Genomic DNA, 11,161 nt, shown 5'->3' on the forward strand with positions numbered 1-11,161 from the left:
CTGGTGGAGTGCTCAGACCTCTTCCCGCAAGAGACAAGGCCCCAGCTCTGTCCCCTCGATAACCAGACCCAGGGTCTAGAGCTCTCTGGACCCTCCTCCAGCTGCCTGGGGTCAGAAGCAGGACCCAGAGCAGATATTGACAGCTGTGGCCAAGGCAAAAACCACTGTGACCATGTCCATAGTAAGAAACAAAGGTTCAGCAATAGAGGGAGTTCACAGATGTGCTAGGCAACTCTGCTTCCCTCAGCCTGTGACACAGGAAAAAGGACATTCTCCTCTCTTTGCCCACCCCCACACATAATATAGCTGAGCTGTGGCCCCATCGCTTCAGCTGCTCCCAAAACCAGCAGCAGTCAGGCATGGGACATGGTCAGGGTGGGAATTGGCTTTGGGCATGGTCACAGCTGGGAGTTGGCTTTGGATGATGCTGTGTAGGGGTAGCTCTTCTAGCCAAGCACTGGAAAGGATGTCAGCCTGCTACAGACCCTTCTCTTGTATGGGTGGTGCTGGCAACTTTATAAGAAGGGTTTCCCTGTTCTTGCCTTTGCAAATGCTTGTGTAAATGCCATGGGATAGCCCTGGGATAACCTTTCCCACTACAAATCCTTTCTCTGTATTTGAAGAAGCCATGGTTTGGTCTAAATTACCCCTTTCATCCTGCAGCCACATGAGGAGGTCACTATCTATGTCTTGACTTGTTTGCTGAGACATCTTCAGTGTCCCAGGAACACCTGGCTAGAGCTGCTGTCATGGTCTGGAATGCATCCACCCCAGGACAACTGGTCCAAGCCCAGGACTTCAAGAGAACTGTGGTTAACCAGCATGGATGCACTGCTGGATCCATGACTGAGAAATACTCTGGGTCAGTCACATCACTGGAGCATGTATGCAATATTTTTTCATCACCAATACGAACCTGCACAGTTACACACTGCACTAGACTCTGACAGTTTCCTGTCTGAAACTGTTTCATTTGTCGTCTTCCTGAGTTGCTAGTAAATCAGAGGGTCAAAAGATGCTATGACTTATCCCTTCCACCCTCAAACACAAAGTGCTCCTGGTTAGGCAATGCTTGCATCCCAAAGGAATTTCCTTTGGGTTACCAAGTCACTACAGAAGGGAAAGGTTCTGATGGAAATAACTCACCACACGCCAGTCCTGGGAACCACTTACCGTGGAGCACAGAGCTCCAAAATAGATCACCATGGTCACCTTATGCATTGTCCCCAGGCAGTAACTGCATGTTTCAAAAAGCTCCCAAAAAGCTCCGTTCAGGGTCTTGCTCAACTACAGCATGGGCATCTCCAGCAGTCCACAGTCAAGAAAAGAATTGAAATGTAAAGGAGTTAAAAGCCTACAAGTACAATGTGCCATTGCAAAAAGGCAAGAGACAGCAAGTGTGTTGCCAAGGTCATAGATCCATGTCAAATGATGTCACCCACTCTCTGCATTACAGAGAAGGAAGGACCCAGCCCACTTCCTCTCTGACATTAGGTCTGACTCTGGGACAATTTTTGGGTGTGAGAATGAGCTGGGCACTCAAAATATTTCTTTTTCCTTCTAAAAGCCCAAGTGGAGTGCTCAACCTTGCCTCAAGCTAACTTTGATGTGAGTTCATCCAGTGCTAACTGTTAAAAGACAGAAAAAAAATCCCAGAAACAAACTGAACATGAACCAAAGTTCTGCATTCCTCCTGGCAGAAACCCTGAAACATGGCAATAATTAAACTCAGTCAAAATGGCACATAACAAACTGAGAACAGCAATGATCATCTCCTTCCAATGCCTTCCTCAGAATATTGATGACTTCCACACCCTCACTCCCTCTTCAGTCCTTTCCTCAACTTTACCTTTTGCACTCTGAAAGAGTGCAAACCTTTCTTTGGAAAAGTTTCCTAAGACGTCTCAGAGGCTTAGAAACACTATTCTCCTTCCCAAGCTGAAGATGTCCATGTCCAATTTATTCCCTCTTGATCCTCCACTAGTTCTACATTTTAACATAAATACTTCTTTTACCACAATAGTATTTAATTTAAATACTTCTTTTCCACCCAGACTTCTTTTGCTTTGCTTACAAACAGCATCTTTCAGCTTTGATTGACTAAGTGATTCGGATGCTTGTAACAAAAAATACATCTTGCTTTCCCTGATCCAAGCATAGTCTGAATTTCCTGAGACTGTGCTGCACTCTGTGGACCTGCTTGTAACTATCGGTGATTAATTCATCCTTGTTTTTCCTTAGGAGAGGAAACGTCTATGGTTCAAAATGCTTCAAAGGGGACAATATTTCCTTTATCCCACTTCTGTCCCTCATTGCACATAGCTCTGTCAGTGACACAGCCTTGCTGCAAAGCCACGAGGCATCTATATGCTGGGAACATTTTTTGACGTTCCTTTCCTAATCCATTTGAACCCCTTACAATTTGACAGGTCAGGCAGACCTAACAGGTTTTTCTCCCAGCTGGCAGAGCAGAACAGAAGAGCTCATCCCCCTTAAAGCAGGACCCAAAGGACCAGGAGGCCACAACAGCCTCCAGCCCTGTGAAATTCGGTGAGGTGCTCAGGGAGACAATCACCAGTAATCCCGGAGCCTTTCCCTCTAATTCACACTCACGAGGACAGGGCATGTAACCTGCCTGTGACTCATCTCGTTCTCAGGCAAAGTGCCACAAAGGAAGAACACTCAAAATGGTTCAGGACAACACTCGGCTGCTTCGCTCCAAGTAAAACAGGAGAAGGAGAGGCAGCTGCAGAGTTGTTTCCAAACAGATCCACAATGAAATGGTGACACATTAATTCACACAAGTCCAAAACAGCACAGATCTGACATAGGCAGCCTCTTTTACAACCCAGCCTAAGGAGGGGGGCAGCTCACCTGGCTGGGGATTTGATGTGTTTCTGAGTGACAAGTCAATGCAGAAAAACGTGGTGATGCATCAGTCAGAAAGAGTTGTGTGCAGCAGCCAGACAACTCCAATACCTGCTCCTTCCCCTCTTTTCTGCAGAGTTGTGTCCCATGCGTCAACGCAGGCTGTTATTTCAGAGGCAGAGGAATCCTCAGCCTTGCAGATTAAATGTAGGCTCCATGGAGGAAATGCAGTGAGTGGCTACATCTGGCTAAATATCTATGTGGAGAAATGGTGTCATTACCAGTTCAGCACTGCTGTCAGAGCTCTGAGGTCTCCTATACCCTCTACCCTAAAACATTAACCTACCCTGGTAGATATTATGATTTTCTCAGTATACTGGCATCTTACTTAGGCTACATTAAGTTTCTATGTCTGCACTGTGAGAACTAAAGTAACTTTATTTCTAAGCAGTTTCACTCACTTTGTCCTGGTTTAATGCACACTGTTTCAATTCACCCCTTGGGTAGTCAATTTAAAATGCAAAGATGTCTCTGCAGAGATGAGCTCCCACCTAACTGCTCTGTGTTACTGCCTTTGCACACATCACAGGTTTGTTTCTCTGTTCTTTAGTTTAGCCTAGTTCTGGAAGTGGAAGCTCTGGAAACTCCAGCAGCAAGGACTAACCTGGCTAGTATTTGTAGGGTGCAATCTATGTCCTAGCTGAGACAATTTCAACATAAATGTTGACTGTACTTATTCTCCCCTGCATTTGCTCACACAAGACCCACCTAATCCTCTTCCCACTCACGTCCATCTGGTGAGCTGAGCCCAACCCCTTCAGATCTAAGTTAATACCAAAGCTGTAGTATAAGAAGACAGAGAGACATGGGGAGAAGGGAAAATACAGCTACAGCCATCCAGGGAGAGGAGCTGGCATAAGCCAGCAGGAGCAGAATGAATGGGGCAGGAGTGTTGGGTACAGCAGGTGTCCCTCTTAGACTATGGGGTTGCTATCAAGTCTGAGGCCATGGTGGTTGAAGGGAAGAGGAGAGTGCTAGTAGCTCAGAGAGCAATAGATGGAGTGCTCTGGTCAGGCTTACTCAAAACTCTGAGTCCATCCTTTGCATGTAGGGAAATGTGAGAGAGGCTCCTCCTTCCATCCCTGAGGAGACAACATCCTAGTCAACCTAATCAGTAGAGGGTGGTCCCAGCCAAAGACAAGGAATAAGAAAAAGCATTAGTGACTTTCATGAAGAGGCCCTGCTGCATCCCAAATAATCTTCCTTGCTGAGGAGCCAACAAAGCTTAGAATCACAGAATCATAGAATATCCTGAATTGGCTTCATGTAATTCTCTTTGGTCCTCTAACTGGTCACCAGAAGAAAGACACTGGTGCTGTCCCTCCTCTTCCCCTTTTGAGAAAGTTGTAGTTTGTCATAAGGACTATCCTCAGTCTCCTCTTCTCCAAGTTAAATAAGCCAAGTGACTTCAACTAGTCCTAGTAGGACTTCCCTTACAGATGCTTCACCATCCTTTGGATGCTCTCTAACAGCTCAATATCTTCCTTGAATTGTGGTGCCCAAAAAAAAGTGCACACAATATTCAAAGTGAGGCCACCCCAGTACAGAGCAGAGCTGAACAATCCCCCCACCCTTGCCCAGATGGTGATGCTGTACCTGATGGCCCCAGGACAGGGTTGACCCTCTTGGCTGCCAGGGTGCTGCTGACTCACATTCAACTTTCCATTGACCAGGACCCACAGATCCCTTTCTGCAGCACTGATCCCAGGCTGTCCATACATCCAAGGTTCTCCCATCCTATGTGCAGAACCCATCACTTCCCATTGCTGAACTTCATATGGTTGGTGTTTGTCCAGCCCTCTATTTCATCAGAATCTCTCTGCCTTTGAGGGAATCAACAGCCCCAGTTTAGTTGCCAGGTTCATTCCTCTTGCTTTTCTTGAAAACTGGGACAATATTTGCAAGCTTCCAGCTTGTATTGCATGTAGATCCTACCAAGACACAGAACATGATGGATGTCTTCAAGAGGGCTATTAGGCATGCAGAAGGAAGCTCACAGTGAGATGAAATGAGGTACTGTATATTTAAAAGTGTAAATTATGCCTCTGCTTGTACATCATATTTCCCAGATTGGAAACTGCATTCTCAGGAATGTCCAAGATGAGCTGTATCTCCATAAAAGCTTAGTCTTCATTAATCCAAGGACATGCATCATTTGAAGGAAGCATTTGTGCACTCCAGATACAAACTTCTCCAGAATGACCCCCAGCTGAGGCAAATGGCTCCAAGACTTCACCTCTTCTGCTGCAAGTACAGGAAGCCACAGTGTTTCAGCTGACATTCTGGTTCTGGGAGAAGGTTCAAGTCTGCCCAGGGTTATAACCAATATGTGAAATTAGCAGTGGCTTCATCTCAGTTAACCTCAAATTGCCCCTGTCTACACAGACATGCCTTGAAGCAATTGGACTCAAGCTTTCCCTTGGCACTGAAACAAGCACCATGGATTTGCATTTGAGTTTTAGCTCATACTTCACATAACATTTATGCAGACAACAGGCATATATAAGCACTTACCATCAGCTTCCCTTCCTTCTTCCTATTTCCACAGCAAATTGGCAAGGAGTGTTTCTGACATGCTTTTAAACCCCAAATGGTCAAAATAAATAGGTATGGTATTTATAGTCTATTAAGGCTATAGGAATAAAAATAAGAGCCTGCTACTGAGCTGTAAAGCTCAGATTCAACCTGCACTAAAGAATGACCTTTGGAGGTCCTTTCTGACCCAAACTATTCTATGATTTTATGCAAGCCCCTCCACACACAGCACAAGATTTTACTGTGCACAGATTGTATTCACATGTGACACATGGCTACTAAGAATCAGAATTAGAATGCTTGCAAATTGTTCCCTTCAACCCCATCATTCCCAGCATTCTATGGCACAGAGGTCACTGGGACTGCCTTCAGAGATGCAGTTTTACCCACTGAGTCCCACTGCCTTCTCCACCAAGAGACACAGGCAGTTGGAAAAGTCAGTGTTGCTCTGGAGAGCCTGGGAGTTTGGTTCATTGCAACCAGGTGCAGGAGCTGGTGATGCAGTTTGTTCATAGCAATGCAAACATTGCTATGTAAATGCAAAACTCTTCATTTTTGTAAAATAGAGCTATGGGTGTATCATGGCCACATCTCTATGGCTGCCCTAAAACTGGCAGCAATACCTTGCTCAGATGTGCAGATGTAAGAAAACAGAGAAAATTACTTGATGCAGACAAGGACAGAGTCATGCCCTATGCTTTCCCAGATCTCCAGGATGTTGTTCGGCACAACACCCTGTTCTTCACCACACCAAGCTCTGCAGAAGAACATCCTTGCTATCACCAGTGATGTGCTACAAAACTCCAGCAAGTGACAAGGCTCTTTGGGATCTGGCTAAAGAAATTCAGACACAAGCCAAAAGTAGAAGGTGGCCTACATGGAAAACAAGTTCTGCTGAGAGACACCAGCCTTCATTCTCCTCTTCTGGAGATAACACCCACTCAGCAAATTTGAGCAGTCCATAAAAGTGATGCAAACTGAATGATGGCTGGAGGAGGTGGCAGAAATCTGTCTTAGAGGTGAGCACAGGCTGAACTACAGCAGATGTCTGCTTAGACACCAGTTAGACAAAATCCTCTTTTGCCTCTTTCCTTACAAAACCACAGTCAGATAAACATCAAGATCTTTTGATGTTCCTGAAATATTGTGGGGTCTTGGCTAAAGACACATTGAGATGTCTGGCACTTGTTTACCTGGTGCATGCATGTCATAGTTCAACAGCATTTCTCAGATCAAAAGGAGAGGATAGGCCTTTTTTATTCCAAGTGCACAAGGTCTGAAACCCCCAGACCCCTTCATTTCTGTTTATTTAGCACTTCCTTTGTGCTGATTTTTCATTTCCGTCTGAACACCTTCACTTTTGGATACAGGTGCTGTGATGTGAATCAGATGTTGTCAAGGAATAACAATCTGTCCTCTCAAAATTACAATGTATCCCTTGCTTTTAAAACAAGAATTACTGGCATTGATATATTTCACAGTTATATAACTGCCTGCTGATCCCATTCCCCTTCAAACTGTCCCCTTTCCTATTGTCCTTCTGGATGCATGAACACTTGCAGATTATAATTCTGTTTTCTTATCTTTTGATAAATCCTCCCAGAGTCAGCCAGGTAGCCATATGTATCATTGCAAGGAATATTTTCTACCTATTCTTTCCTTTCAAACCATTATTCCCTGGAAAAATATCTACATCCACCACTGCTGATAAATTTCAGACCATCTTTCTTTGTTCTCTCTAGAGACTGCAGGTTCTCACCAGCCCTTAGCCTACCCTATGGCTCCACAGCCATGAATGACACCTCCTGTTGTTTCAAAGATGCTTTTACAGCAGAGGCAAAACAGGAAGAAGGAAGATGCTCACAGAAACTTCCAGATACTCCTTTCCCTAACAGCTTCCAAGCCCTTACGATCAAGCAGAGGCATCTGGAAGATACCTGTGCCTCCAAGCCCTTCAGAAACCCTGTGAAATATCTCTGGCATTCTCACCACACCATGGGCACTGAGGGGCTGAATGGATGTACTGCTCCTCTAGCAGACATAAAGCACACGTTGCACAGCTCCAGATCTTTTTGCCTTGGACTTTTTATAAGAAAGAATGTCAGTGTCAGGCACCGCTCATTTGGCTACACTGCTCAGCACAGGGAAGGTGCTGGATCAGAGGCTGCTTGTTTTTCCCCACCTAAACCCCTGGTACTACACCTCATGGAAACTTCATCCCAGACTCTGAGCTGTTACAAATGGCTATAGCACCATCAAAAGTGTCTAAGCTGCTGTAAATCAGGAGGGATCTGTATTCTTTGCCTCTGTTGCATCCCTGCATGTGTCGTGACTTTATAAGCAATAACTAAGAATAACATTTAGCCTCCCAGCCTGAGTGTTGTGCAGAATATCAAAGTAATTCACCAGGAGTGAATTACAACATGACTTTCTTCTGTCCTTCACTATCATAAAAATGTCCTCGCCTCCCACATCCAGGGAAACAGCGAAGTCACTTATCCCCTAAATTATACAGAAATCAACAGAAGCAGCAGAGTCCTTGTTTTACCTGATGTTCCACTTGAGAAGGAGCAGTGTGAGAGGCTCTGTCATGGCAACTGCTCGTCTCTTGCAGACGAGCTGTCTCCAGGCCTCCCCGATTACATCTTTGCCGTTATAATTCACATCCTGCACTTATTAGCGATAAGGTCAATGGGAGCAATTACAATGGGAGTCGCTGAAAACTCTGTTGTTGCACATGCTCCCAACGACACTCACTGTGCTACAGAAACCAAAAATAACTTCCTGGTCTCCCAGAGCGGCATGGAAAATATTTCCCTGTATTTTCTAGGTTATGGATAACTTCCCTTCTTTAGGTTTTGCAGTGGCTATTTCTCCAGGAGAGCCAAATACAAATCTCCCTTGGGGCATGTATCGATTTCCTCTGCCTTAACCCTGGAGATCTCTGTGTCCTCCTTATGAGGGCAAGAAGTCACTCTCCCTCACTTCTCTGACTGCTATTTACATGTACACAGCTTTAGCTCAGTATTTTTCCCTTTCTTTTTTCCAGCATCCTCAGAGTTATCCTCTTACTTTAAGGCTTTTAATACTGGTATGAAAGTGTGAGCTCTCAGTGCACACCCATGGCAGAGAGCAGTGACATCGCTTGTGTCCTCTATTGTTCCTCTAAATGAAGCACATGAAACCCCTGAAAGTCCCAGAGGCTCTTTTTTACTTCTCTTGTAAAGAGAAGGAAGTGTTCCAGGAGCTGCATTTCTTCCCTAAGAGAAAACACATCTGCACTACCCAGACAGCATGATAGCAATGGACCAAAAAAGTTACTTCTGCTCAAGAGATATAAATTTTCTGCTTCTTCCTACCACCTATTTCTTCCCATGCTATCTGTAAGTCCCTTTACCTGATTCTGACTCTAAGTGGCAAATGCAGACACTGCCTCTCTGCACTGGCTTAAAAGCTCATTAATTACTTTTGATAGTCTATAAATGTTACTTGTTTTTGACAAACAGTTGTAAATTACAGAGCCACAGTGAATATTAGAGGAGTCAGGGATGGGATGAGAATCCAGCTGGGTTGAGAGTGAGAAAGAGGTGTATCCAGGGACCTTTGTGAAAGTCAGGTCCTGCACACAAGTCACTAAGTCATAAAAGCCATTAGCACAAATTGTTTTTCTAGGCAGTATCCAAGTCCCTTTTCCCTGTGTGTTTGAAAATACTACTCAGACGCAAATGTGGTGACCATAGAACTGCCACTGCAGTGACACCAGAAACCTTAGAGGCCAGCAAGACCCTGCTGTGCTGTCCTATGGAGATGAGGTGAATCCCTGATCAAAGTAGGATAAACTGGAAAGGCAGAGAGGACAGAGCAGGCACAGGCAGTGCTGGGCAGGGGAAGAAGAGATTCAAAGCCCCTTCACTCTAAGTCTATCATTGCACTAGCCACAAAGATTCCTTTGCTGGGACTGACTGTCTGGCTGATTCTAGACTCCCAAAAAAGCACATGAACTTCTGCAGTTTGAAGTATGCTAAAGGCTGTGACTTTCCTTGATCCAGATGCAAAAACCACCAGCTTTCTCGACAGCTACAGCTGTGGTAATGACTTGTTGTCAGAGCAAACATCTGTGTCTCATCTAACACATGGGGCAGCACAAAAAGAGACCAAGTTATTCTATAAAGAATCCTGATGGTCATGCCCAGGCAAGGAAGGCTTTAAGCTGGTCTATGCTGGTCTGCAATCTCCAGAACACCATTAAATGTATGAGGATGTGCAAGGCCTGGAACAGGGATCCCATGCCCTTTCCTGACCTCACATGCTGCATCCAGGTAAGATACCAAGCATCACCCTGTGTAAGCAGCCAGCTGCTCAGGAAGACAGCCTGGATTATATAGGAAGAATTGAATCCTGCAGGAGAAGGATCTCCTCTGAATGGTAAAATTCCAAGCAATCACTCAGATCCCCTCCAAGCCTATGGCCTCTCACCTTCTTCTTCTTGCTTACCTGAAACCAAGATCCTAAAGCTTGGGCTCTACTCTCCACCTCCTTGACCCTGTTCTTCCTGATTCCTGATCCTTTTCAAGAGCAGACTTCCCTTCATCCATCCCATAAACCTCATTAGTCTTCTTTTTCTTTCATGCCTTCTACATCTTTCATGGCCCAAACCGTGGGTATTTTAGAGCCAGTCCATCCCAACATAAGGAACAATTTGGTTTACTCCTGTGTCTTATGAGATCAGATGTGACAGCAGTGAACACAACAGAAAAGCTCTTCACTGAAGGAAATACAGGGAGACTGGAGTTCCGATCTGATGACTGGGAACCATTTCAAGTGTTAATCATTCTTTGTTGTTCTTTATCCAAGTTGAAGCTAAATCTTAATCTCCTTAATCCCACTATTTCCATGTGAAAGGTCTGCACGAAATGTGGGAGATAAACTCATTTATTTCTCTTAGAAATTATGTCAAGGATGGGAAGATCTGCATAGACAGGAATTTTTAGGTACAGTCCCCCAGGGTGTGAGAGCTGTGGTTTTTTTTTCAAACCTGATTAATTCTGCATCAGCTGGGCACATTACAGACACCATTTTCCTGAGTTCTACAGTGTATTCCCTGGGCCACAGCTGCTGCTTCTGCCACTACTTGCTATTTGTGGAGTGATTGCATGTGACAAATAGCAATGGGGAGACATTTCAGGAATGACTCAGAGGCAAAGGCAATTTCACATTCAATTTTATATCCAAGGACAGCTCTTCACTGGTTACAGAAATATGAATGGATGAGGCTTACTCCCACTGCAGCACCCTCTTGGGATCTTGTCACATCCTAAGCCATGAGTATCCATCACTCTTCAGTATTTCTCTGCTCCAGGCACTGGGGGCAATGAGTATCAAGCCCTCAGCACATTTCTTGGGTTTCTCCCAGGCTGGTGACAGTGTACTGGTTTGGGTGTACCTATTTATCACTGAAGGACCTGCCAGTGATTGATCTCTCCAGTCTGAACTACCTTTGCAAGTCACCAGGATTTACTAACTGGTTTTTCTTTCCCAGTCTGGGTGTCCTGAGACATTGCACCTAGCTGTGCTGGGATTTTGTTCATTTGCTCATCTAGTGGCCATCTACACCTGTCATTTTTGCAGCCCTCTGCTGTTTGTCCCTGCTGGTGCTCCTACACCAATTTTCATCCAATTTCCATTATTTTCAATCCCA

The sequence above is a fragment of the Lonchura striata genome, chromosome 1 (assembly GCF_046129695.1).
Source record: "Lonchura striata isolate bLonStr1 chromosome 1, bLonStr1.mat, whole genome shotgun sequence".
Lineage (NCBI taxonomy): Eukaryota > Metazoa > Chordata > Aves > Passeriformes > Estrildidae > Lonchura > Lonchura striata.